The following is a 27,434-nucleotide window of genomic DNA, read 5'->3' on the forward strand; positions in this document are numbered from 1 at the left end:
AGGTGTACTATGGATAACAACCACTGGATTAAAATATATGTGTAACATATTAATATGTTAATTATGCAGATTTTAAAAGTTAATTTTGGCTGGGATATAAAAAGATGGCTTTGTAGAAGAGACAGGATTTGAATGGAAGGTCAGATGTGGACAGAAGGTAAAAGAAACATTTATTTCTTTTTCTTATTTAGCCCAAAATAAAATTTTATCTTTAAGGTTTTTATCTGCATTTCAGATTCCTAATTGGATTGGGCTGGAATAGAAAATAAAACATAAAACAATAAATATCTGGAAATGTTCAATTATTTTCTAATATATCTATGATATGGCTATATGAAAATCAGGTTTGAAAACTTGCCTGAAAACTTGTATATTATTATATTTATATTAATATCAATAAGGAAATCTAATCATGGCTAATAAATACAATTTAGGCCACAAACTGCCAAAGGGCAGGATTCATGCTTTATTCAAATTTGAATTCTTAGATATTTAGCATAGTGGACTAGCCTATGCATAATATATATTTGTTTGTTGAATTAATTAGATATTTGGATTTATTTGCTTTATTTATCCCACCTTGTGGGGCAAATTTCATTGGTCTCCATTTGAAGTCTTAAGAACTTTTGCTATGAAGGTTTTGGTTTATTCATCTATTTGTTTCTTGACCCAGAACTAATGTTCTGACAAAGACTCACAATCATTAGCTTATAGGAGAAAACTTTTAGGTTTTTTCTTTCCAAGAAAAAGACTGAAAGGAAGGAAAGACAGGTGGAAAAGGCAAACGAGAGTTGCAGGAGAGTTCCTTATTAACAACGGGAGAGTTCTCCTTCTAAGTTTATGCCCAGAACAGCTGGTAAACCACTCTTCTCAGACCAGTCCTTCCACAGGGAGCACTGAAGTCACCAGACCCGCCTATGATCAGGAGAAAGGCTTCTAAAGCTTTCCCAAGCTCTATCTACTAACCAATTTTTTTATTAGGACACATTTGTTTTGTCACTGTTTTGGTTTGGGGTGTTAATGGAGCTTTAAAGGCACAGTAAAAAGATCACAAAAGCTCTTTTTCTTATGTTGCATTATGTCTTCCCAGCACCAGTCAAGCCAGGGTTCTTTTGCTTTTTGGTTGTTGTTGTGGAAACGATGTCAGATGTTCATATTTTCCCAGTGGAATTTTACAATACTTTTGGAAACAGTTTCGTAGGGTGAAAATAAGAAGAAAGAATGAAAACAAAACACAGATGGGAAAAAAGTACGGTGAGTTGATGACAGAAAGCTTTGATTTTCATGGTTCTACTTTTGAAAATAAGGGTAAAAGTCGAGGGCGTCATACAGTGCTTAGCTGTGGACATCCATGTGTAAAAACATTTTCAGTGTGAGATGACTTTGATAATGATGACAGCCTCTTATTTTGGTATTAGGAAAGGGGCAGGTAAGATCCGGAGGATGGAGCTTGGGCAGAAGCTGTTGTTACAGGACAGGATTCCTGTAATCTACTGTCTCTATGGGCCATCTTTTGAGTAGCTGCACTTTTTCGGCTTCCCCACTCCTTTCTCCAGGTGCTATGTGATTGCTTCACCCTAGACAAGCCTGTTTTTCCTCAAGGGAAAACAAATCCAAAATAAACATGATTACATAATTCTTTGTAAGCAATGATTGAATAAGAACATATCTAAAACAGTTTAATTCATACTGGGTGGCATAAAACAGCTGGAAATCAAATGAATTTCTGTTTTAGGAATGTTTCAAAAGTGGACCATCACATGCATGGTATATACGTCATCTTGAATACAACAGTAATTTCAATCAGTCAGTGATGTGCTGGCACCGGCGCATATAAGCTCATAGGATCCAAACATGTGCTTCTCTTCTCAACTAAACAGCAATGACTTCATTTTGGTAGCTTGAAGTAGACCCTGGTGTGTCTACTTATACCATAGAAATTGGGGAATGTTACAAATCTGGACTTTTTAATTATTTTGCAGAAAGCCAGTTTACCAGTACACCACTGAGTTTCATGCACATTTTAGAAGTAAAAAGAGACCCAATATAAATACATGTCTCTGTAATTAGGGATGTTACTTGCTGAGTAAATATTTAAAGAAGACACTGCTTAAGAGACACAGTATTTTGTTAGACTGTCTAGGCTCAAATCTGTTATTAGTTGTCACTTAACTTCTCTGTCTTTTTGTCTTCTTATCCTTAAAATGAGAACTTCATATGATTTTTCTGATGATGAAATGAGTTTATATGATACACTCAAAAAAGTGCCTGGCAGAGAAGGTTCTCAATAAGTATATTCTATTAGTAGCAACAAGATACGAGGCTATATGGTTTTTACAATCTTCTCTTAAAAGACTGCCTAAATTCAGTGTTATTTTCCTTGTTGAGCTTTTATATCTCAGAAGCCCATATTCAATTTCCACAAGTTTTGTAAAGATCTGTTAAATGAAAGCACATCAAATCACTCTGAAATGCATAAAGCACTATGTAAATGAAAGGTGGAATAATTATGTTAAAGACATCATCTTGAATTTTGTTTATACTGCATCTCTGAAACGAGCATCAGATTTCTCTCTAGGCAGTTACTGCTCCTACAGAAACAAACACAGATGGTGCCCAAACTTCCTACTGAAGACTTTGAGGCAATGGCGTTTATCAAAATACATCCGGTCACTAAATGTACAAAAACTTCAAACAAACTCCACATCTCAGTGTCAGGCCAACATGGTTATTTAGGCAAATAAGCCTTTCTTTGATAATTCAAGGATTTTCTGATGTGTGAAATGGATTACTTCAACAAATAAAAAATCTTACATGTAGGCTAAGTTTTATAAAACAGGATATTAACATAGCAATTTCTTTTAGAGAAAAACAAATCAGTTTGTCTTCTGTGATGAGCATTTCTAATTAAATTTAAAGTAATTTTTTGGTTGTGCGTGGACACGTTCCCTTTTCCCATTGACCTTCTGGTCACATTAAGCAGAAAAAATATATGTTTTAAAAATATGTATTTAGGCAAGGCACGGTGGCTCACGCCTGTAATCCCAACACTTTTGGAGACCAAGGCAGGTGGATCACCTGAGGTCAGGAGTTCGAGACCAGCCTGACCAACATGGTGAAACCCTGTCTCTACTAAAAATACAAAAAATTAGCCAGATGTGGTGGCACATGCCTGTAATCCCAGCTACTTGGGAGGCTGAGGCAGGAGTATCACTTGAACTAGGAGGTGGAGGTTGCAGGGAGCCGAGCTTGCACCACTGCTCTCCAGCCTGGGCAACAGAGTGCAAAACTCCATCTCAAAAAATACGTGTGTGTGTGTGTGTGTGTGTGTGTGTGTGTGTGTGTGTGTGTGTGTATTTAAACATTTTAAGAACCTAGTCTTTGGAACACAGACCTTATTCCGCAGGATAGTCCTGGGATTTCTGTAACTTAAACTCTCCTTAATGGGTTTTGTGTTGTTTCTGGGCATGTTTGCCTTTGAATCCACCTTTTGCCCTTTCTCTGGCTCAGTTAGCAGGAGGGAGATCTGACCCCTAAGGTTTCCTTTCCCAGAGAGCTGTCTCAGCTAGCTTGCAACTGGCTTCTGCCAGTGGGGGTTTGGGGATAAGTACCCTGGAAGGAGCCTATGAGATTGAGGAAAAGGTAGAAGTCAGGTTATTTTCCCAACATTAACTTTGCCTCCTGCACCTTCCCCAGCAGCAGCTGTATCTTTTCCCCACTCTGCCTCTCACTACCCAAGTTTGCCACAGTTCCAGTTCCCAGCAGGTAATCCAAGGCTCCTGTGTTAGTTATAGAAGCATCCCCTTGTCCTGTCCTGTGTCCCTCCAGCCTAGGGTTAGCTACAACTTGCTCCTGTTACTAATTTCGGAGTTGAGCAACTCAGAGAAGAAATGGGTAATGAAAGAGACAAGAAGTGAGCCTTTGCTCTATTGGTTTCTTGTCTCTTTCATTACCCATTTCTTGCTTTAACTAAGCCCCTGCATTATAGTCCTTTACTCCAAATGAACCCTATATTCCTAACTGAACCCTGATTGACCCAAGGTCTGACACAGGCCACTTGCCCACACTGGATTCTTGAGCAAACAACAGAAGTGCTCTTCTCTCTCCTGTACCCATCATGAAGATTCCAGAGATTTCTGGTTCATAAACACTAACAATCATGGTTCCCTTTACAGCTCTCCTCCTTTAGTTAAATGATGATTCTACCCTCAAGTCTGCACCATATTCCTGAGATGTTGGCAGAGATAAAGTATTTTTCTGTGTTTCTGCTAACATTAGTGTCACAAGACACTCAGAAATTATACTTGATTATTAACCTTCTTCAGGCCATATCCCTCAAATTCACTGCAAGGAATTGATTTATAGGTGGTTAGTCTATCAAATATTAGTGCCCTTTCTAGTAAGTTACAAAGAATGACAGGGTCTCCAGATCTATTTCCACATAGGAGAATAGCAGGACTGAAGTATGGACCTGTTAGATTTTATTCTAAAATTCTATTCCTTGTGCTTTTTTTTTTTTTTTTTTTTTTTTTTTTTTGAGGAAGGAAATTTGGGCCACAAAGCAAATTCGTATCTTAAAAGCTTAAATTAATCCTGTAAATATATTCTTAATCCAAAGCTGCCAAACTAGGGTTGTGTGTTCCATGAATTTGTTAAATTTATTTTGAATTTTGAATGTTGAAACATGCAATCTTGCTGAGTTTCTAAAAATAATATTTTATAATTTTTTTCACCATTTTTCTGTATACCCATCCTACTACACTGCTCCTTCTTCCCCACATGATCTTTTTTATTTTACTTTCTTTTGCTGTGTTATAAATTCTAAGCCAAGTAACTATCCTTGCCAGGAGTATTCTCTGAACTCTCCCAGTCACTGTCTGGGGAGCATTGCTTTGTAGCTTCAATTTGTGCCTCCATAGAGCGTTTTATGAAATGGTTTACCTCTCTCTCTCTCTCTCTCTCTCTCGCTCTCAGTTTCACATTAGACTTGAAGTTCCATAAAGGAAGGACTGTTTTATCTTTGCATTCCTAGTGTCCACTAACTTCCCTGACACCTAGAAATCATTCAAATAATATTTGTTAAGCTGATTCTGAACAACACTGAAAGTTTCAAGGCCTCTCATGCTGGACAAATTTTAGTATTAGGATCTTCAAATAGATTTTTATTTTTAAATATTTTTAGAACTAGAAATATTTACGAACATATAACAGACTTGTTATTTTAGAAGATGCCTAGTGTTTATACCCTGTCCATAGAAGTCGTTACATCTTTGTTGAACGACATTGATACATAAGGTAAACAGGCACTTGAGAGGAACAGTAGCACTTTAACAAGTTTAGGACAAAGCTTTTCAACTCCTTATCTTGTTTACATTCTTTTTCACTAGACATTGCATCCTCTCTCTGTGTTCGTCTTCCTAAATTTAAGCCCTTATTTTCAGTGTCCATCTAAATATATTCTCACTGACTCCACCATCAATTAAGTAAATGCCATGTCTCTAACTCATTTCCTTTAAAAAGGATGAGCTCAGCCATGCTCTGTTTATTCCGTTTATAATAGCTCTCTTTGCACATTTTGGTCCATTGCCTCCGGTGTCATTTCTCATGCATCTGTTTATTCTACCCAATTAGACTCAGAAGCTTTGCAGTCAAAGGTACTTTTTCTTTTATATCTCCTCACAGCATGTTCACAACATAGGCTTGTAAACTAAATGTCTTCTAGATTTCACCAATCTGTGCTGGTATGTTGTTTCTTGAAAATGAACACACTGATGTGCTCACTCTGTGCCCGTGGCTACATCCATGGGCATTTTGGTCACCCACACAGGACACAGCTCTGAGTGGTTCCTTTATTCTAGACCAGGGATTCTGGGAGCTAGGCTATGAAGCACAGGGAGTTCAAGTCCCCTTTGCCACTTTTCTTTGAATCAAGTAATATCCCTAACCTATCTCTTCCCAGGGACTCCCTATTGCCTTTCTAGTAGTTCCCATCATTAATAATTTGTTATCTGTCAAATAACCTCTTGGTTTCCTTCATAGCACTTGTGATGATTTGTAACTATATATACATGTAAAATATGTATAGAATAAGCACATAAAGTGTATAAGTTTAAATTATATATAAATATGTAAAATATATAGTAAATATAAAGTGGATGCATGTATATGTATAATACATACAAAAATCACATCATACATATGAGCATATATATGTGTTTGTTTCATGTTTTCATCTTCTTTTTTTTCACCACAGATTTTCTTCATCTGAACTCGCCTCACCACTACAGATCCAAGCCTGACACAGAGCCTAACAGAAGTAGGTATCATAAATATTTGTTAAATAAATAAAAGGTGAATGAATGTATCTATGACAGTGAAGATTTCTTTCCAATTATTAATTATATGAGATATTAAGTTTTACTGAACAAAAAGCATAGAAAGGAGAGAACTAGAAACAGAGAAAAGCAAAAGAGCAAATTTTCTTCTCTCCACTCCAAAATTTCATAGGTTTATAATCTGTCTTATCCTAGAAAGTGGCTCCCAGACTTCTCAGTTTGTTTTTACCTGGAGAAAGGAAAGGGGAAGTCAAGAAAATCTCTGCTGTCCACTGTTGGTGCTACCCACCAATAAAATGTATAAATATTACAATTAAAAAGCTAATGATTTCCAAGTAGTATAGCAAAAAAACAAATTGGGCATTCCTACATTTACTGTTACAACCTCCCACTTCTTTACCAGTACAATCTGGATATCTTTAGAACGTACTTATAGCATATGCACTTATTCCTCCTAAATAAAAAATTCTGATGACTAAACAGGAATGGAACATAATTACAGGAGTAAGTATTGACTGTGGTGATTCATGACAAGCACTGTGAGCCAGAAGGCTTGGTTTCAAGTCCTGGTTCCACAATTTTCCAGCTGTGAGATTTTGGACAAGATATGTAATCTTACTTTGCCTCTGTTTTTTCATTTGTAAAATGAATATCATAATAGTTCAGGTTGAGCAGACCTAATCCCAAGTCCAAAATTCTCCAAAATCTGAAACCTTTTGGGCACCATATAATGCCACAAGAGGAAAATTTCACACCTGAGCTCATGTGACGAGTTGCAGTCAAAATGCAGGTGCAAAACACACAGTTTATTCGGCATCCCCAAGACGAAAATAAAACTACCTTCACGTTATGAATATAAAATGTACATAAAACATAAATAAATTTCATGTTTAGACTTGGGTTCCATCCCTGAGATATCTTATTATGTAGCAAATATCTATTATAGCAAATATTACAAAATCTAAAAAAAAATTGAAATCCAAAACACCTCTGCTCCCATGCACTCCAAATAAGGAATGCTCCCCCTGTACCTAAGTCATAGGCTTTGTTTTAGCATTAAATCACTTAGAGCACCTAAAACCCTTAGAATAATGTCTAGCACACAGGAAACAATACATGTTTATCAATCATATTCTTATTATTTGTATTATTATTTCTGTCACCATTTCCAAATTAAGACAGCTTCACTTCCAATACAGAATGGTTGAATTTCCATTAAGACTAAGCAAGGAAAACAGAGAAAATGTACACATTGGAAATAGTAAGAAGGAAAAGGGAATACAGCCAGAGATGCCTTAGAAATATAAAACAGCACAGTAGAAAGTCAGGATTCTCAGATATTGTTATGTCCCGTTAATAAAGTTTTTCTTTTTAATTCTTACCCCCATTAGAAAACCTTTCCTCATATACCTTCTAGACACTTAATGATGATAATTACTCTTATTTTATCTTCTTTGGTCTAAAAAATTTGGAGAACAATGTATCACAATGTACTTTTTAGTACCCCCAGCCTTGCTAAGGAATTTTAACTGATTTAACTCTATGATTTTCCAATGTGTTCATTCAAGAGTTGTTCATAGTCCCCATAGTTGTTTAAATTCTTGGCCTAATTTTTTTTTAAAAAAGGGGGCATTAAGTTTTTCATATATTTGACTGTATGGCATAAGATAATAACATTGTTAACCCTTAAAAAGAGAGACCTTTCCCATCTGACTGTGCTTATTCACTTATTTATCTTTTACAAATTTATGTTTATATTTAAATTAACAAATATTTAGAGTCTATTATGTGCCAGCCCTGTACTAGACATCTGATTAAAGGAAAAAAAACATTTCTTAAAAAAAGCAGTAAACAGGGCATGACAGACAAAGTATCTGCTTGCATGAAGCCTAGAATCTAGAGAGAGTTTGGAACAATAAACAAAACACATAATATTTAAGTTACAAACCGAAATCATTTTTATGCCAGAAATAACTGGAAAGCAGGAGAGAAAATAATGGGGATGAGAGGTGGGGAGGTTGAGGGAAATTTTAGGCCAGTTACATAAGGCCTCTCTGAGGAAATGACATTTAAGCAACACCTGAAGGTAGAAAAGGAACCAGTCACTCAAATTGTTGGAAGAGCTGCATAATGCAGGCAGAAAGAATAGCAGTGCAGAGACCCTGCTATGGAAAAGAGCATGCACGAGTCATTGAGCCTGTAGCTGGACACTGATGAGCAGCTGGGACTTGGAGGGAGAATTACAGGTCTGACGATGCAGGGTTTTTCTAATTTGGATATTCTCAGGGTGGAACAGGGTACTGTTACAACGTACTAAGCAAAGAGCTAGCATGATCTCTACATGTTTCAAAAGATAACCCCGGTTGCTGTATGAAGAACCTATGGAAAGGAGATAAGAGTAAAATAAGAAGACAACCTAGCAGAACATTAGAGTAATCCAAACAAGAAACATATGTAACTTAGTCTTGAGTGTTGGTAATGCAGCTATCGATAACTGGATATGAGAGACAAGCAGGAAGTAGAAATGACAGAATTTCGTGATGGTTTGGATTGGAAATGGAGGAACTGTGTATGATCCTGAAGTTTCTGCCTCAAGTCTTAGATAATAGTTCTATTTACTAAGAAAGAAAAATTGTTGAAGTACCAGTTCTATCTTAATTAGGTTAATTTCATGATATTTATGTGACATCCCAGTGGAGATAATAAATAGGCGTTGGATTATACTGATTTATACAGATGTGAAGCTGTTATATAAATGAGCCAAAGATGGCCTCTGCGTATTGGCCCCCAGGTTGTTACTTCCTCAATATAGGCTGACACCCACTAGCCCAAAAGCCCACCAGGGGATCAAATCAAATGTTTACACACGCATTTATTTTTAAAATAGGCTACATAAGCAGATTTTTAGCCATTTAAAATCTGACTGTTTTGCATATGCCACAAAACCTCACCCCACAGCTGCTAGCAGTAGATAAATCTCATGGGTTATAAAGAACCAAGCCACTGCTGCCCTTTGGAGCTCTTTGACCCGGACTCCTCAGCATGCCACTGAGCAACATTGCCTTGACACATAAGCCCCATCTCTCCTAGGAGTTTCCTTGCGTTCCTTCCTTTCTGAGTGCTGACCCTGACCCTTAGCTACTAGACAGACTCCCGCTGTGAAGGACTTCCTCCACAAGAGAAACTGGCAAAGTAGCCCCCGGTAAAGCTACTGCCACCTTGTGGTCGTATTTTTTTCCCCTTACCACAAAATGACCTACAAAAACTCAGAAAAATATACCCTGGGCCGGGCGCGGTGGCTCAAGCCTGTAATCCCAGCACTTTGGGAGGCCGAGACGGGAGGATCACGAGGTGAGGAGATCGAGACCATCCTGGCTAACCCAGTGAAACCTCGTCTCTACTAAAAAATACAAAAAAAAAAAAAAAAAAAAAAAAAAAAAAAAAAAACTAGCCGGGCGAGGTGGCGGGCGCCTGTAGTCCCAGCTACTCGGGAGGCTGAGGCAGGAGAATGGCGTAAACCCGGGAGGCGGAGCTTGCAGTGAGCTGAGATCCGGCCACTGCACTCCAGCCTGGGCGACAGAGCGAGACTCCGTCTCAAAAAAAAAAAAAAAAAGAAAGAAAGAAAGAAAAAAATATACCCTGGAGATACTATCTGGACGGAAATAATTAGCATAGGGATGGAAATATTTAGCATAGAGATGGAAGGTCAAAGGAATCAATGATACTACTTCAGGAAGAGTGCCTGAAAATAAGGTAGGAAGGCCCGACTACATCTGATACCTTACAAAATTTGAGATCCAGTAAAGAGGAAAAACACAAATATTACCACTTGATCAATTTCTATTCATATTATTTTACTCAGGCCACACATTGGCTTCTTTGAGATAAAACTGTCTCCTTCCCTCCCCAGTCAGGATGGTTAGAATGACAGCCTTGTTTTCTGTTTCTACAGCTTTTCTATATAATTGCTTCACCACATATTATTGAAAGTGTCTGACTATTTGTCTGTCTTCATATGGTGCTGTCCTTGGAGGCAGAACATGTATTCATCTCTAAATTCCAGGAATCTAGCACAGCACCTGACACACAGGGCGAAATAAATATTTTCTGAATGAATGGGCAATCTGAACATATTAAAATAGCTGTGGAAAAGGCTCATGATGATGATGCAGTGATAGAGGACTTCAAATGGCTGGGGAAGGTTAGGATACTTTTCGTTTTCATGATGATGGTTTTACTATCCATTCTTTCTTCTCAATCTGAAGTTGGATTCTAGCCTTATCTAAACAAAGACGTTAGGATATTGAGCTCACATGTATTGTCCCACAGGAATAATATAGGTAGAAAATAGAAAATGAAATAATATAAAAATATCTCAAGCAATTAGCAAGGCACCTAGTTTCATAAAAACTCAAGATGGCATAATTGAGGGCTAGTGTAAATTTTATCTTATAATATTATTATATTAATTTGGTTTTGCTTTCTTAAAAGAAATTTAAAATAAAAGAAAAAATAGGATTTTAGGTCAACTTATGTAAGATCTGAATCTGAGATGATTTTTCTCTTCCTTATTAGAAGCCCCCTTTGTGATATCAGTGCTGTTATTATTTTACTTTTATTTAAGGGAGCAAGGCTGGTCCAAGCATGTTATGACTTAGGTCATTGCTTCCACCTATTTTTTACTAAGATACTGTTCACAGTTCATAATTTGGCCATTGAAACCCAAAACTAATATTGCGAAGTCTTTGACATCTACATCATAGCATTTACTGATTAAGGTAGAATAAGAATAAGAGTTAATAAGTACTTCATAGCAAAAATAAATAGTTGGAATGCATAAAAGATCATGGAGGCTAATTGAGTGATATCAACATATCCACAAAAGATCTCTGGACAAATGATGGTACAATATCCTCTACTTCTTTAACTATGAAACAAAGTTGATTGCAAGACATGTCATACATTAAATGAAAACTTTTGGTATAAAATATAATCAGCAATTTTTTGAATGTTGATCATGAGAAGCATCTGATTTCAGAATATAGAAACTAAGTGCATCTTATAATCTATGTTTTAATGCTGTGCATCACAACTAATAACTGAACAGGATTCATATCTATGGCAGGGAGGAATGGTTAACAAACATTGGAGTTCTGTAGCATGTTATATAATTATCTACAATTATAGATAATTATAGAGAATTACACATTAGCTTACATAAACATCATGTTTTATTGACTTGTCGATATCTGTTTTTGAAAATACTGACTAAGGTTGGTCCCTCCTTTGAAATATAAAACAAGCAATATTATAAACCTAAATATGAAAATCCCCACACACTAATTTGTTATTATAGCTCTCAGTAAACATATTTTCAGAATGATTTACCATATAGAAAATACTTTCACCATCAGTTTTCACTGATCTTATTTTATCCTCAGAATCTTAAGAGTAAAGGTTGTAAAGATGATAAAGATCAATTGCATATTTAAATTTGTAACATATGGGCTGGGCACAGTGGCTCACACCTGTAATTCCAGCACTTTGGGAGGCTGCGGCGAGTGGATCACCTGAGGTCAGGAGTTCAAGACCAGTCTGGCCAACATGGTGAAACCCCATCTCTACAAACATACAAAAATTAGCCGGGCATGATAGTGGGTGCCTGTAATCCCAACTACCTGGGAAGCTGAGAAGGGAGAATTACTTGAACCCCGGAGGAGGAGGTTGCAGTGAGCTGAGATCATGCCACTGCACTCCAGCTTGGGCAATTGAGCAAGACTCACTCTCAAAAATAAATAAATAAATAAATAAAATTGTAGCATATGTATTCGTTTTCTGCTTGTTCTTTCCTAATAAAAAGTTAGATACAAAAGAGCTCAAATATATAATAAACTTTTCTGGTTGCATACATAGGTGAGTGAAATATGTTTTTCTGGGAGGTAAAGATGATATGGGAACTGAGGAACTTCAAGGACTTTTCTAAACATATGTGAAAGCCAGATTACAAAGGCTGTGTTCTTCACAACTTTATAAGTTCAAGAAACCAGAATAATCATTTTCTTAATAATGGACAAATGAATAACATGTATTGACATGTCTCTCCATAATTACCAAATGCTATTTTTTTGCATACCCCAAATAATGATGTTTGTGTATTTTTTTAACGATGAAAAGCAACACAGAAGAAAAGAAAGTAGTTGTCCTTGGAGGAAAAGACATACACTGTGAAATATGGCCCTGAAAGCATCCGCCTACTCCTCTGGATCTGGGAGCCAAGGAATCTGGAAACAAACTGTGTTCAGAGACTTGTTACTCTGGGAGCTTATTTAGTGTTCATTGTAGAAAACAATACCTCTGTTTATAGCATTGTGTGCCCATTTACATAACATTCCTATAACTAAAAACTGTCAGAAGGAAAGATTGCCATTGTGTGGAAATATTAATGTTTTCTAGCTGAGCCACAGGAATTGTCCAAGATCACACCATAGAGTGATTGAACACAGCTCTAAGTACCTTCTATGGACTGACTCATTTAATCCTTTGAAAACCTTATGAATAGGTATTAGGTTATCTTTATTTTACAAATAAAAGGACTGAGACTCAGATATTAAATAACTTGCCACAGTTATACAACTGGTAAATGAGAACATGGATACAAGCACAGGAAACTGTTCAAGGAACAAAAATATATGTGTTTACTAAAAGGAATATAAGTGATGCTGCCATACCACCATCACAATCATCAGCCTAACTATTAGGGTTCTACTTAAGGTAGATATTGGGAATGTTATTAAAGGTCATGTTAAAAAAGAAAAAGTGATTCATTATCAAATGTATTGGAAACATGATGTTAAAGATTTCTTTCTTGACAAATGTCTCTAAGCCTTTAATGTGTTATTATGCTCCATAGGTCTTTCAGAGCTGTATCTGACCAACACATTTAACTACCAATTTCTTCTCCACCAACTTCCACACACAGTTAAATCTTTTGGGGATAGCATTCAAGGAGGGAAACACTTTGAAAATACCAACCTGAAATATCTTTAGGTTATCCATCTGCTATTTCAAAGCTCCAAGAACTACTCAAATACAGTTTTTTTGGCTGCCAAAGTATTTTTTTTGTTGTTTTATTTTTTTTTAATTTTTATTTTAGGTTCAAGTGCATATGTCAAGGTTTCTTATGTAAGTAAACTCATCTTGCAAGGGTTTGTTGTACAGATTTTTTTTATCACTCAGGTGCTAAGCCTAGTAGCCAATAGTTATGTTTCCTGATCCTCTTCCTTCTCCCATCCCCCACCCTCTGATAGGCCCCAGTGTGTGTTTTTTCCATCCTATGTGTCCATGTGTTCTCATTATTTAGCTCCTACTTACAAGTGAGAACATGAGATATTTCATTTTGTTTCTGCATTAGTTTGCTAAGTATGGTGGCCTCCAACTCCATCCATGTTCCTTCATAGGACATGATCTCATCTTTTTTATGGCTGTGTAGCATTCCATGGTGTATATGTTCCACATTTTCTTTATTCAGTTTTTCATTGATGGGCATTTAGGTTGATTCCATTCTTTGCTATTGTGAATAGTGCTACAAAGAATGTTGGCATGCATGTGTCTTCATGGTAGAATAATTTTTATTCCTTTGAGTATACACCCAGTATTGAGATTGTTAGGTTAAACAGTAATTGTTTTTAGCTCTTTGAGAAATCACCACACTGCTTTCCACAGTGGTTGAACTAATTTACACTCCCACAAGTTGTATATAAGTATTCCCTTTTCTCCACAACCTTGCCAGCACCTGTTATTTTTTGACTTTTTAGTAATAGCCATCCTGACTGGTGTGAGATGGTATCTCATTATTATTTTGATTTGCACTTCTCTAATGATTAGTGATATTGAGCTTTTATTCATATGCTTGTTGGCCACATGTATGTCTTCTTTAGAAAATGTCTGTTCATGTCTTTTGCCTACTTTTTAATGGGGTTGTTTTTGTTTCTTGTAAATTTGCTTAAAGTTCCTTGTAATTTCTGGATATTAGACCTTGGTCAGATGCACAGTTTGTAAATACTTTCTCTCATTCTGTAGATTGTGTTTACTCTGTTGATAGTTTCTTTTGCTGTACAGAAACTCTTAAGTTTAATTAGATTCCATTTGTCAATTTTTGCTTTTATTGCTATTGCTTTTAGGGTCTTTTTCGTGAAATGTTTGCCAATTTCTGTGTCCACAATGATATTGCCTAAGTTGTCTTCCAGGGTTTTTATAATTTGAGGTTTTACATTTAAGTCTTTCATCCATTGTTAGTTGATTTTATATATATATATGGTGTAACAAAGGGATTCAGTTTCAATCATCTGGGATACGGCTACCCAGTTATCCCAGCACCATTTTTGAATTGGGAGTCCTTTCCCCATTGCTTGTTTTTGTTGGCTTTGTCAGAATAGATGGCTGTAGGTGTGTGGCCTTATTTCTAGTCTCTCTATGCTGTGCCATTGGTCTATGTGTCTGCTTTCATACCAGTACCATGCTGTTTTGGTTACTATATCCCTGTAGTATAGTTTGAAGTCAGGTAACATGATGCCTCCAGCTTTGTTCTTTTTGCTTATGATTGCCTTGGCTATTTGGGTTTTTTTTTTGTTTTTTTTTTTTTTTGTTCCATATAAATTTTAAAATAATTTTACTAGTCGTGTGAAGAATGTCATTGGTAGTTTGATAGGAATAGCATTGAATCCGTAATTTGCTTTTGGCAGTATGACCATCTTAATGATATTGATTCTTCCTATCCATGAGCATGGAATGTTTTCATTTCTTTTCATTATCTCTGATTTCTTTGAGCAATGTTTTGTAATTCTCATTGTAGAGATCTTTCACCTCCCTAGTAGGCTGTATTCCTAGGTATTTTATTTTTTGGGTGGCTATTATGAATGGGATTGTGTTATTGATTTGGCTCTTGGCTTAGCTGCTGTTAGGGTGTATAGGAATTGAATTTTGTACATTGATTTTGTATCCTGAAACTTTGCTGAAGTTGTTTTTCAGATCAAGGAGATTTGGGGCTGAAGTTATGGGGTTTTCTAAAGGTAGAATTATGTTGTCTGCAAACAGGGATGGTTTGACTTCCTCTCTTCCTATTTGGATGCCCTATATTTCTTTTTTTGTTTTTTTGTTTTTTTTTTGAGACGGAGTCTCGCTGTGTCACCCAGGCTGGAGTGCAGTGGCCTGATCTCAGCTCACTGCAAGCTCCGCCTCCCGGGTTCACGCCATTCTCCTGCCTCAGCCTCCCGAGTAGCTGGGACTACAGGCGCCCGCCACCTAGCCCAGCTAGTTTTTTGTATTTTTTAGTAGAGAGGGGGTTTCACCGTGTTAGCCAGGATGGTCTCAATATCCTGACCTCGTGATCCGCCCGTCTCGCCAATGTGTTGAATAGAGTGGTGAGAGAGTGTATCCTTGTCTTATGCCTGTTTTCAAAGGGAATGCTTCCAGCTTTTGCCCCTTCTGTATGATGTTGGTTGTGGGTTCATCATAGATGGCTCTTGTTATTCTGAGGTATGTTCATTCAATACCTAGTTTATTGAGAGTTTTTAACATGAAAGGTTGCTAAATTTTGTCATAAAAAATTTTCTTTCTCATTCCCAGAAGAAATTTTTCATTTTGAATCTTTTTGAATTTTTTTATATACAGAATTTGCTTGATATTTCTGATATAAGCTATAACTAGGGAAATAAAAATATACAGTGTGTACATATGTATATACATATCAGTATATGTATATACATATCAGAACATACATATCAAAATATATGTACATACCATAATATATATATGTACACATGCACACATATCAGCATTTGCACACTCAAGCTCTCTTTTAAGTGGCCGCCTTTGTGAGCCTTGCATCTCCCAAAATAATTTTTAAATGTCATTTTTGGCATTGGATTTTAACATCACATTTTAAGTATTCTCACAATGGTTTTATCCTTTCAGGGTGGAAAACATTTCTTTAAAGAACCAAAACTATTTGGGACAAGTACTATAAAGTAATAAAATGTATTTTCTTATGAGACATATATTGATTCTTAGAACAGTTCCAAAAGTGGATTAGAACATATTTGTTGGAACACGATGGCATTATTTAAATAGGTGCCTAGGCTCATGATGTGTCTGCTTTGTGGAAGTAAATGTAACCTAAATTTTTATTTAAAATTTCTTCTTCTTTTTTTTGAGGTGGAGTCTCAGTCTGTCACCCAGGCTGGAGTACATTGGTGTGATCTCAGCTCACTGCAACCTCTGCCTCCCAGGCTCAAGACATCCTCCCACCTCAGCCTCCCCAGTAGCTGGGACCACAGGCATACTCCACCATGCCAGGCTAACTTTATTTTTTTTAAATATAGAGACAGAGTTTCACCTTGTTGCCCAGGCTTGTCTTGAACTCCTGGGCTCAAGCAATCCCCCCACCTTGGACTCCAAAAGTGCTGGGATTGTAGGTGTGAGCTACAGCGCCCGGCCTTAAAATCATTCTTAGTACATTAAGTGAAGAGTTATATATTTCAGTACATTCAAGTAAATAATTTAAGTATGTAAAATTATCCGGTATAAGACAAAGGTAATAGAGGATATAATGGCAAATAAAAAAGTGAATGTCCTATCTTCCAGGTATTCAAGGTAAAAATAAAAAATAAAATTTCACTATACAAAACAAAGAAAACAAATTTTTCTGTTACAGAAGTAGGGAATGGGAAGTGAGATTATTGTCTGTTTTAGTTTGAGGTGTCCCTCGTGGTATGTCATCAAAACTCTGGAGCTCCATAGACATGTTAATAGTATAATTAGAAAGGGAATCTCAGACCGCATACAAACAAGCTACCTCATCTCTCCAAATCTCAGTTCCCTCATCTCTAAAATTATAGAATTGAGAGGACTAAAGGTGAAAAAACAAAGAATGTACTTAATCCAATTTCCAGCACTGCCCTAATTGAATGACAATAATTTATTTCATAACTAGAATTTAAATATCATGATGTTTCAATTTGTGAAAGCACTGCTTGACCTCTATCTCTATCTTTGCATAGAACTTTTAATATTCTATCAGCCCTTTAACCAATGTCTATTAAACATATTGTAAGTACAGACCACTGTGCCAGAGACTAGAGATACAAAGATGAAATAAAGCAGTTGTGTTTTCAAAGCGCTTATGGTTGACCAGAGAAATGAAGCTCATAACATATTATAATACTAGTGAGAGATATATCTAAGAAAAATACACATGAAGAATAGATTCTTACAGAGTAAGAGGCTAATTCTTACAGAGTAAGAGGCTACTCTTACAGAGTAAGAGGCTAATTCTTACAGAGTAAGAGGCTAATTCTGACAAGGTTACATGCTAAGGGATGATGAAATGAAGAATTGGAGGGTACCTTGAGTGGAAATGTTTAAAAAGAGATGCTTTAACTAACAGGAGGAAAGAATGGAGACCCCAAAGTACAGAGTATTTTCAGGGACCTGCAACTAGTTCAGTTGGTTTACAGTTTCAAGTTGCTTAAAGAAAGTCAAGATTAGAGTGTAGACTTTAGACAGATTTGTGAGGTCTGAAATACTGAGTGAACGGGAATGTGCTTTATTTAACAGGCAATGGTGAGCCAGTGGAAGCTTTTGAATATGAGAGTGGCATGCTAAGTGCTGCATTTTAGGAAGCCTAACCTAAAAGCATTCCATTATGTGTGTTGCAGAGAGAAAATATTGGAAACAAGAGACCAATACAGAAGTTATTTAAGTAATCCATAGGAAAGTGGAGGTGCATCTCTGACAATGGAGGGAAGAGCTTAATGGTGATTGAAAACTGAGAAGGCAGAGCACTTCTTTGGAGGTTGTGTTCCCATAGCATGCACAAGAATATGACTTAGGTTTTATGCTTTTGTGGGAGTGGTTTTGAGCATGCTAACAGATAACCAAGGTTAGAGGCTTCAGATCAATGGAAGGAGTAATAAAGAGGAGTTTGTCTAAGAAAGTGGCGACAAAACTGAAAGACTGTAAGTCTGAAGTTCAAATCACCAATTCATATGTTTTCTGCCTTTGAATGCCATCTTTCTTTATTGTTTGCTACTTGGCCATGTCCAAAATTTCTTACCTGATCCCTGGTATGTCTATTCAAGAAAGGTTTTCATCACATCATTTTTCTTCTGTGATGTTGAAGATGAATGGATCCAGTTCAGCTAATAAAGATAAAGAAGTGTTCTGCCTTTTACAGGGCTGTTGGTCATTCTCAGGATAAAAGAGTAAATCCTTTTCAGTCAGTAACTATCTATTGTGTTGACTCCAACCTTCTTAAGCCAGACAGTTATGAGTAACAGTGATAGGTCCTTAGAGAACAGTGAAAAGCCAGACTCACTAAGCATTCAATAGCCTTGGGTGGTATACAAGGGAGTAGGACATTAAGCAACCAGTGGAATGTTTTTGTATTTGAATTGGTCTTAGGTGTTGGGTTACACACTGTAAAATGAAAATGTATTCAAATCATAGAATCTCTTATAGTCAGTGTCTTAAATAACTTAATAATTACTTTCCTACTATATGAATGACTGAAAGATTATTCTATGGCATTTTCCTTTATGTATATTTAAACCTTTTATGGAAATATTTAGACCTACATTAAACTACAGAGGTATAGTATAATGTATACCATGTACTCTTTACTCTGCTTCAATAATTATCAATATTTTGACCAATGCTGCCAAGTTTTTTTTTAATTATTTCTCATACATTTTATCTAATATTTTAAAGCAAATATCAAACTTGTTATTTGAAAGTTATTCAGTGTGCATCTCTAACTGATAACTATTTTGACGTAATGAGCATGCCTTTCTCATACCATAGATTCTTAGTATCATCTATTATGCATTTCACCAGTTGTGCCACAAATACCCATTTACAGTTAGTTTGTTCAAATCAAAATCCAAAGAAGGTCCACACATCACTTTTGGTTACTATATTTGTATATATTATGGTTTGATTATTTGGTTATTATATCTATCAGAAAAACACTTTGTTTTATGTTTTATAACCAGGTTGTCACACCATTTTCTAGTTCTAATGCAAAATCATAACTCATTCAACGTTTATTTAACTACTGTATAATGAACAATTACTATGTACAGGACAGTGTACTACTAGGTGCTGAGTGTGATTCAAAGATGTCTGTAAATCACGGTCCCTACCCCCAAGACTTTACCATCTGAGGAAAATGAAAAATAAAAATGCATAAATATAATGACAACAACATGGCAGCATAGCTTAATTAAGTAGTACAGGGACTATCATTTCAAAAGCAGAAGTATGGTTTGAAAGATGACGGGCGGCCATTTTGGAAGAGTTAGCATGTGAGATGGATGAGTTACAGTGATCAGCAATTCAAGAGGAATTTGGATTGGGAGAAGGGTAAAAAGAGAAAGCTCAATCTGTGATAGAAAAATGCTCATTCTATAGATTTTAAGAGGGAAAAAGACATAAATATTAGAGGTGTGGAAAGTGAGAAATGTATTCAAGAAATTATAAGTAAAATAATTCAGCAGAAGCAGAATATTTATGAAAGAGATATGCCTAAAAGATAAGTAGGGGACAGCTTTGGGAAGATATTGAATGGCAAGCTAAATAGCTTGAACATTGTCCTCTAGAACAGGCAGCCACTAAGCTATATTCATTTTTCCATATATGGGAGACTGTAGGACATTCTATAAACATAGATATTTAATTAGTAACCAAAATGCATCAGCTCATTTCATAAGGGAACTTAAAAAACTGTTTATGTATTCCAATAGCAATCATTTTCAAATATTTATAGCAAATTGGCAAGATAATTTAATGTTTTATTTTGCCTAACAGCTAGATGCTCCACTTAGAGGAATGCAAACAAATTGGAGCTGATTTAACCAGCACCTACTGTACAGCAGCTGAGAGACCTTCATAAAGCAAGGATTAGTTGTTTGTAGCACATTAAGACAACAACAACTGCTCAACACATTTAACATAGGAGAGGCAGAAGATAACTCTATTAAAGATAGATATATTAGCTCTGCAAACCTCAAACTCGAAACTTTTCATTTGTTATAAAAATATAGTGAAGTTTATAAAATAATCTGTTTTTCTGCTTATTAGCTATAAATATATATGTTCAACTATAAGTTCTCTCTTTACTAGAATAATGCTAATTGATTTTTACTATTTAAAGATCCTCAAATGACAACTGAATTATCAAAGTCATCAAAGAAAGTGTATGTTGAACATAATGGAGCTTTCTTGGTAAGTGTTTTCTTCTTGTATGTTTATTCAATAAATGGTGATCTAGATATTCTATGTCACATAGGTTTTTTAAACATTTTTGAGTGTCCACACATATACCAGCCTTTGTGCTAGGCCTTTTGAAGAAATAAAATTGTGCATGAGATGTGGTCCTAGTATTTCAAAGACTTGTATTCTAGTACAGATGATTAACACATACATATAGAAGTAAAATTATAGGCAGGTTTGAAATAGAGGTGTAAGATTGAATTAGGTTAGGATTTTTCAACAGCAACACTATTGACATTTTGAATCAGATACTTCTTAATGGTGGAGAGCCATCCTATATATTGTGGAGTATTTAGCAGCATCTCTGACCTCTATCCATTAGATGCCAATAGCATCTCCCCAGTTGTGACAACCAAAAATGCCTCCAGACATTGCCAAATGTCCCCTGGGAGCTGAGTACAAAATTGCATGCCGTATTGAGCCACAAGATTAGATGGAAAGTCCTATATACATTTCGTTAATGAAAATAGCCTCCATTTGAGGAATCAAGGAAAGTCCATAAAGATATGAGGACTAGTATGAGTAGGTTGAGAAGAGGAGAGCATTTCAGGAACAGAGAAGGTGGTTAAACTCTAGATGGGGAGACAAATTAATAAGTATAAATTATGTTCAGGAGTCATAGAATTCAGAGTTTTAGAAGTGATTAGTAAATAAAAACTGATACAGTAAATAGAAATCAAATTATGGAGGTTCTTGAATGTAAAGAGGATGTTTCTCATTTTGCAGAGATGTCACTTGAACATGCAAATGAAATGAATAAAGAATCATTTTCAAAATGTTATAATGGCAGTTCTGAGCAGAATGATTTGACCATACAAAAAAAGTTCATTTTAGGTATAGGAATCCATTAAAAACATAATTTGGAAGAAACTGGGGAATATTGTAGGAAACATATTTCCCAGCATAGGATAAGAAAGGAAGACAAGTTAAAAAGTTTATAATTTTCTTCTATGTTTGATCTTGGAAATTGTTGTTGGGATTGTTTTCTTGTAATACAGTTGATACCTGATGCTAGAGCTGATTGAGAGATGTACTCAGATTCTCTGGGACTCCATGAAGTGGAAAGTTGTAACTGATGAATTAGAACGGTAAATGAAAAGATGTTATCATTTTCAATAATAAATCTCCAGTGACCTAGAAACTATGAATCTAGGCTTTTTAATAATTATTTTTATTTGACAAGTTTTTAAAGTTTGTTTGTGTGATGGGAACCTCAACATGGAGCATAGGTATGTAAAGAACACTTTTTCTATTCCAGGCCTTGAGATTTAAGTTGAATTATCTTGTTGAAGAAAAATAATTATTAAAAAGCCTAGATTTATTCATTCATTTCAGTTTATCTTCATTTCCCCCTTTGCTACATGAAACATTAGGGCAGGACAAAATTCAATTTCGGGTGATATGCAACCATAATACTAGAACCCCTGAGAAGCCCCTAAATGTGCACTTAAGTAAATTTACACTTGGTCAGTAACTATACTGTCCACTCCCTCTGAAAAGATTTATTATCCCTTTGAACACTAAATCCTCTCATGTGCAGACGTAATGGTTTTAAAATTAGGGAGAAAAAGAAGCAACTGACAAAGAGACAGACCAATCATCACTTCCCTTTTATCTTCACATCTTCTCCCATTCTTGCCCAAGAATGACTTGGATATGAGAAATGACTTGGATATGAGAAAAGGGCATTTTCTGAAATCATAGAGACCTTCTAGTCTTTGTTTACCAGTGGGCTGGTATACTTATTTCAGAAATTCTTAAACTGCATTTTTAAAATGATGACTATATTTAGTAGTCATCAAAAAATTAAAATGTACTTTTTGAAAAATGCTGATGCAATGAATTAATGAGATTAGATAGTAAGAAATGAAAACCTAGGAAAATTGATGGAGAAAATTTCATCTCAAGCACAGGAATTTTGATTTTGTTAAAAAAAGAAAACTAGTTTCGTAAGCAAGAAATTACCTATGGTGGAAAATTACAAGAAGAATTCTTTTTTTGGCAGTTAGCTATAAAATAGATAATAATTGGAAGGAACTTAAATAAAGTAAGACAAGTTAAGAGGCTGCTGCAATAAGCCAGATGTTGTTCATTTATCAAAAGCAATTTTTAAGTATCCACAGTATTAATGACACTTTATTAGATACAAATTAATGCTTACTTGAACTAGAGCAGAGACTACAGAAATGGAAATTATCCTACTGAATATTAATACACTGATTAAATCAGCTGTGAGCCCATTTTTTCTTGAGACCTTTATGCCTGCATTTACAGATTTTACATATTTGAAACTGCTCTACAGTTTATAGATGCTTTCCTAAAATAAATTTAATAAAAAATCACGGAGAATTTAGCTAATAGTTACAGATCAACTGTTTGTCAGTCGCTACCAAGATGGCAATTTTCGGAGTTAAACACCACCACTGTCTATTAGGACAGGGAAAGAGTGGAGAGCAATGCAACCCCACAGGTTTTGTCAAAGGCTCTATTTTTGTCAGTCACCAGAGAATTGAAATCCATCCCAGTCCAGTTAGAATGCTTTAAGTGAGTTGTGGGCATGTTCATTAAAAGAAGTGAATGAAACCAAATGGCTACCATTATTGATTATTTCTGCCCTTGTGGCTTTAGACTGGAAGTGGTTTCCAAGAGTTCCAAAAGCCATTTCCAACTTTTTTTTTTTTTTTTTTAATTTGATCTGCAGCATTGTGGACACAAGTCATTCTAGCCACATCCGATCTGTCTGACCAGGCCACTGGGAGTGATTGTCAACAAATAAAGGAACTGTATTTTTAAATGCAGTTTTGAAAGCCTTTTTAAATCCTTCTATATCATTTTAAATTTTTATTGAAGTAAATAAAAAACAAAAACAATTTTAGTCCCAACTCTGACTTAGACTTAAAGCATAGCTCAGTGTGAATTCCAAAAATGTGGTTAAGAAATGACATCTCCGTCATTGTCCCAGTTCATCAACATAATGTTCACCACTTAGAATTTTTAAGGAAATATTAATTACAGTGTTAATTACAAGGGCATGCTATTTTGGTACTTTATAAAACTTAAATGACATAAATGAGTATTATGTAAGTCCTTTTTGAGAGGACGTCTGGAAGACTGAAACATAATCAGTGAACATATGGATCTATTTTCAATGCTTGAGTAATATAAAGGTATCTCAATCTATATATTAAGATATACTCTTTTCCATAAAGAATTGCCCTTGGGCTCCGGTGCTTGTTTACTCATTCTTATATTTGGCAAACGTGTGGATACATCATGTGTTAAGTGCAGTACAAGGGACTGGGCACAGGGGGATGTGCAAGACAGAGTTCCCCTATGTTGAAGGAGTTGATGTTCTCTTAAAAGAGAAAAAATTAAAATGGCACATGCAGAAAAATCGAAAAAGTGCTATTATAAATATGAGCACTTAGGAGAATACCTAAGCCAGATTGCAGAGTTTGTATTTTAATGTTGTTTATTCTTTTTCCAGTATATTTTAAACTTCTGACAAAAATCTTAGAAATTACCTATAAAAAATGGCAGTGTGAACATGTGGCATCTATAAATCATTCAATATCCTCACAGCGTGTAAAGGGCCTGTAGGCATCTATAGCAATGATTATTTTTAAAATAAGTTCATCAAATACTTCCCATATTTTGCCATTCTTATGAGATCTTTTAAAGCCCTCCACATTTCGTATTTTGAGAGTATCTTTCCGAGTCAAAATTATTGTATTTTTTCCCCCCTGTTTCTCTTATTTTTCTCTAAACAAGTAAGTTTGGAAACAGTTCTTTTCTTTGGCTGGTAAATATGATTTATCTGCTTTTGGAAGAAAAATAAGAAACACTAAGATACCTGTGGTGTATTTTCTGCTTCTGCAAATGGGTCACACTTTGTCAAATTCTGAATATATTAAGCCTTTGTGGAGTTCTGTTTTTCTCAAATACTAGGTTGCTGCACTGGATATCAAAGGGTAATTTATTTTGTTATAAGTAGGCTTTTACTCAGTTCTTTTTTTAACCTCAAAACATGAATACTTCAAAAAAGATAACTGAGAGATAAATTAGAATGTTTAAACAAAGAGAATATTAATTTTCATTTATATTTGTGTAATTGCACACTGCCCTTCATGTATGGGAAAACTATTATTGTGACCTGAGATCAGTAGGATATCTGCTTTGTTAATTTTCCTGTGGCAGCAATGAATTTGAGGTGAACCACCCCTGAGAAAATGTGCAGTGACCCTGCCAGAAGAAGTAGCTTCAACCAACAGAGCGATGAAAATTAACCATTTTCATAGGGATTGACCTAAAGCATAGGCAACAACAGAATTACATATAAACAAAGGTAGAAAATATGTATAATCAAGAATATGCCATTCACAATCAATGACCTAAAAGTTTTAAATTTCATATGAACTTTTACTTTTAGATTTCTAAATTATTTTTCAAAATTGTTTATGCTGTAATCTTATTTGTTAGGATGAACTAATGTATTCTACTAAACTTCTCAACCAAGATAATAAAATATGATCTGTGCACATTCTAATTCATCAAGTATTTTTATTCTAGTAAAACGCGTAGTACAATGCATGAAGTATAAAGGCTCCTTAAGTGTTTTCTTCCTCCTTTACTGCACTGATATTTATCATGATAAATTATTTTGAGTTTGCTAAATTCTCATACTAGGACTTTCTTCTAAAGTATCACATATCACTTTCTTCTAAAGATCATTTGGTATCAAATAACATTTAGGTATATCAAAATTTATTTTGACCACAAGTTTCTGTTGGCCATATTCATAATACTTGGTGCCAATTCTTTCACATAGTCATTCCTATCTTCTTTTAAGAAATTTTCATAATGATGAAAAAACAGTAGCAGAAGCAATGTTAAACAAAAGGATAAAGGGCATGTAAGTGGACACCAGTACCTTCATCTAGGAACCAACTTTTACCTTCTTTGCTGTTTGTGTTTATTCTCATGTCTCTTTCAAAATCTATATTTACATCTCAAAAGAGTTTCACATATAGTCTTTGAACCAGTTATCAGTTGGATGCTCTTGCTGATTGATTTATAGTTTTCTTCTCTCCTCCAGTTTGGATGAAATGACCATTCCTACGGAAAAGCCACTGGAGACAAACTCAGAATCCAGACTCACATTCAGACGATTTGTGTTTTCCCCATAACCACCCTCCTAGATTCAGGTTGGTTTCCATTGCCCCACAGTCAAGTTGTTTAACAAAATAACTAACTTACATCTCCACCTCCAGTCCCCTTTCCATCTGATTGATCTACAGACAGAAAGCTTTAGAAGAATTTCTGCCTTATTGTTGCTCCCAGCTTAAAAATTTAAATGACCTCCTATTTCTATCAAGTCAGAATTCTCTGGTGGACATTCAAGACACAATACTAACTCATCTCTGAGTACCACTGCTATAATTACTTGTCACAATTCAACAGATAGCCCTTTAGACAAACACTCACAAAGACGTATTTGATATATAGACTTACTTCAGCCACTACTTCTTTGAAAATATTTTCTAACCCTTTCCCCTTGCTCCTGAAGTGGGTTAGATATTCCCCCTCCCAAAGTACCTCCAGCAAACTTACCAGAAAATGTAACACACTGTATTGTGTGGTTTTTTTTTTTTTTTTTTTTTTTTTGGCTTACTCAACTGTGTCCCCTATAAAGATATAAGTTTCCTTAGGGCAGAAGGAACCTATTTGTCTTTATAGCTCCAATATCTAACATTATATTAGCATGTAAGAGGTACTCATAAACTGATTGTTTAAAATGATGGCATGTCCTGAATAAGTATTGTGTTGCTGGTCCTGATGCCAAAAACTTAGTGATGTGTCTCTTCTAAGTAAATGGTTGCCTCTCCCTTTTATCTTTCTTTATGTTCCTTCCCACTTCCAAAATTTGGATCAAATTTAACTTCCTTGGAAAAGATCAGATATTCTTCAAAGAAAGACAGAGGTGTTACTTGAGAATCCCAGGCTGAGACAAAGCAATTTGTTTCCAAAGCAATCCTGCCTCTCACTGAAGAGTCTAAAAAACCACAGAATACAAAGAGACAAATGGACAGTGTATGCAGAATCCTGATATAACAGTTCCCTATTCAATTCAGAATTAAAAATATGCACCAAACTCCAAAATGTCATCTTTGGGACAGTTTATGTCCCCATATCTAGAGCCCAAGCTCCCCTCCCTTGGCAATGTGATGAAATCCGTTCCCTGCTCAAAACTGTTGGCACTGTTTCCAGGCCACTCTCTTCTCTGGCTCAGTGTCCGAAGACCCCTAAGAAACCTCACTTTTTTGGTAGCTATTCTACACCTCCTTGTTTCAGGCATCATTTGGGAATTTCTGTTCTGTAAGCATACAACTCACTGTTGCCATAACACAATGCTTGATTGCATGTGAGACGTTTCCTAGGAAGCCTTTCTGAATCCATGTGTGTCTCGTTTGGTTACAGATACTTTCCTCCAAATACAATCCTGTTCACCATGGAAGACATTAAAACCTTCAGGGGTTGCTGCTGGGGGCCTTCACCAAAATGCAGCCATTCGCGTTTACTTTTGCTCTACCTGCAAAAAATGTTCATGGGCTCACTCCCAAAGTCAACTTTGATCCAACGATAGTCTTCAGTTACCAAACCTTATCACACATCTGTAAAACTGGATAATAAAGAAGGGTTTAAAATATGTACTTTTTTGTATTTCTTTCTACTAGTCTCATTTCTCATTAGCTTAATATAAAGCTTAACTAA

At 35.6% G+C, this 27,434-nt stretch overlaps 1 long non-coding RNA gene across 1 annotated transcript; it reads left to right on the top strand.

The window, feature by feature from the left end:
• Positions 1-579: 579 nt before the first annotated feature.
• LOC144340741 (uncharacterized) lies at positions 580-27,369 on the top strand. The gene is made up of 5 exons (XR_013417031.1): positions 580-1,254; positions 6,254-6,316; positions 20,545-20,615; positions 25,759-25,867; positions 27,141-27,369. It is a non-coding gene; the product is annotated as an uncharacterized LOC144340741 (long non-coding RNA).
• The last annotated feature ends 65 nt before the right edge of the window (positions 27,370-27,434 follow it).

The sequence above is a fragment of the Macaca mulatta genome, chromosome 4, assembly GCF_049350105.2.
Source record: "Macaca mulatta isolate MMU2019108-1 chromosome 4, T2T-MMU8v2.0, whole genome shotgun sequence".
NCBI classification, from domain to species: domain Eukaryota; kingdom Metazoa; phylum Chordata; class Mammalia; order Primates; family Cercopithecidae; genus Macaca; species Macaca mulatta.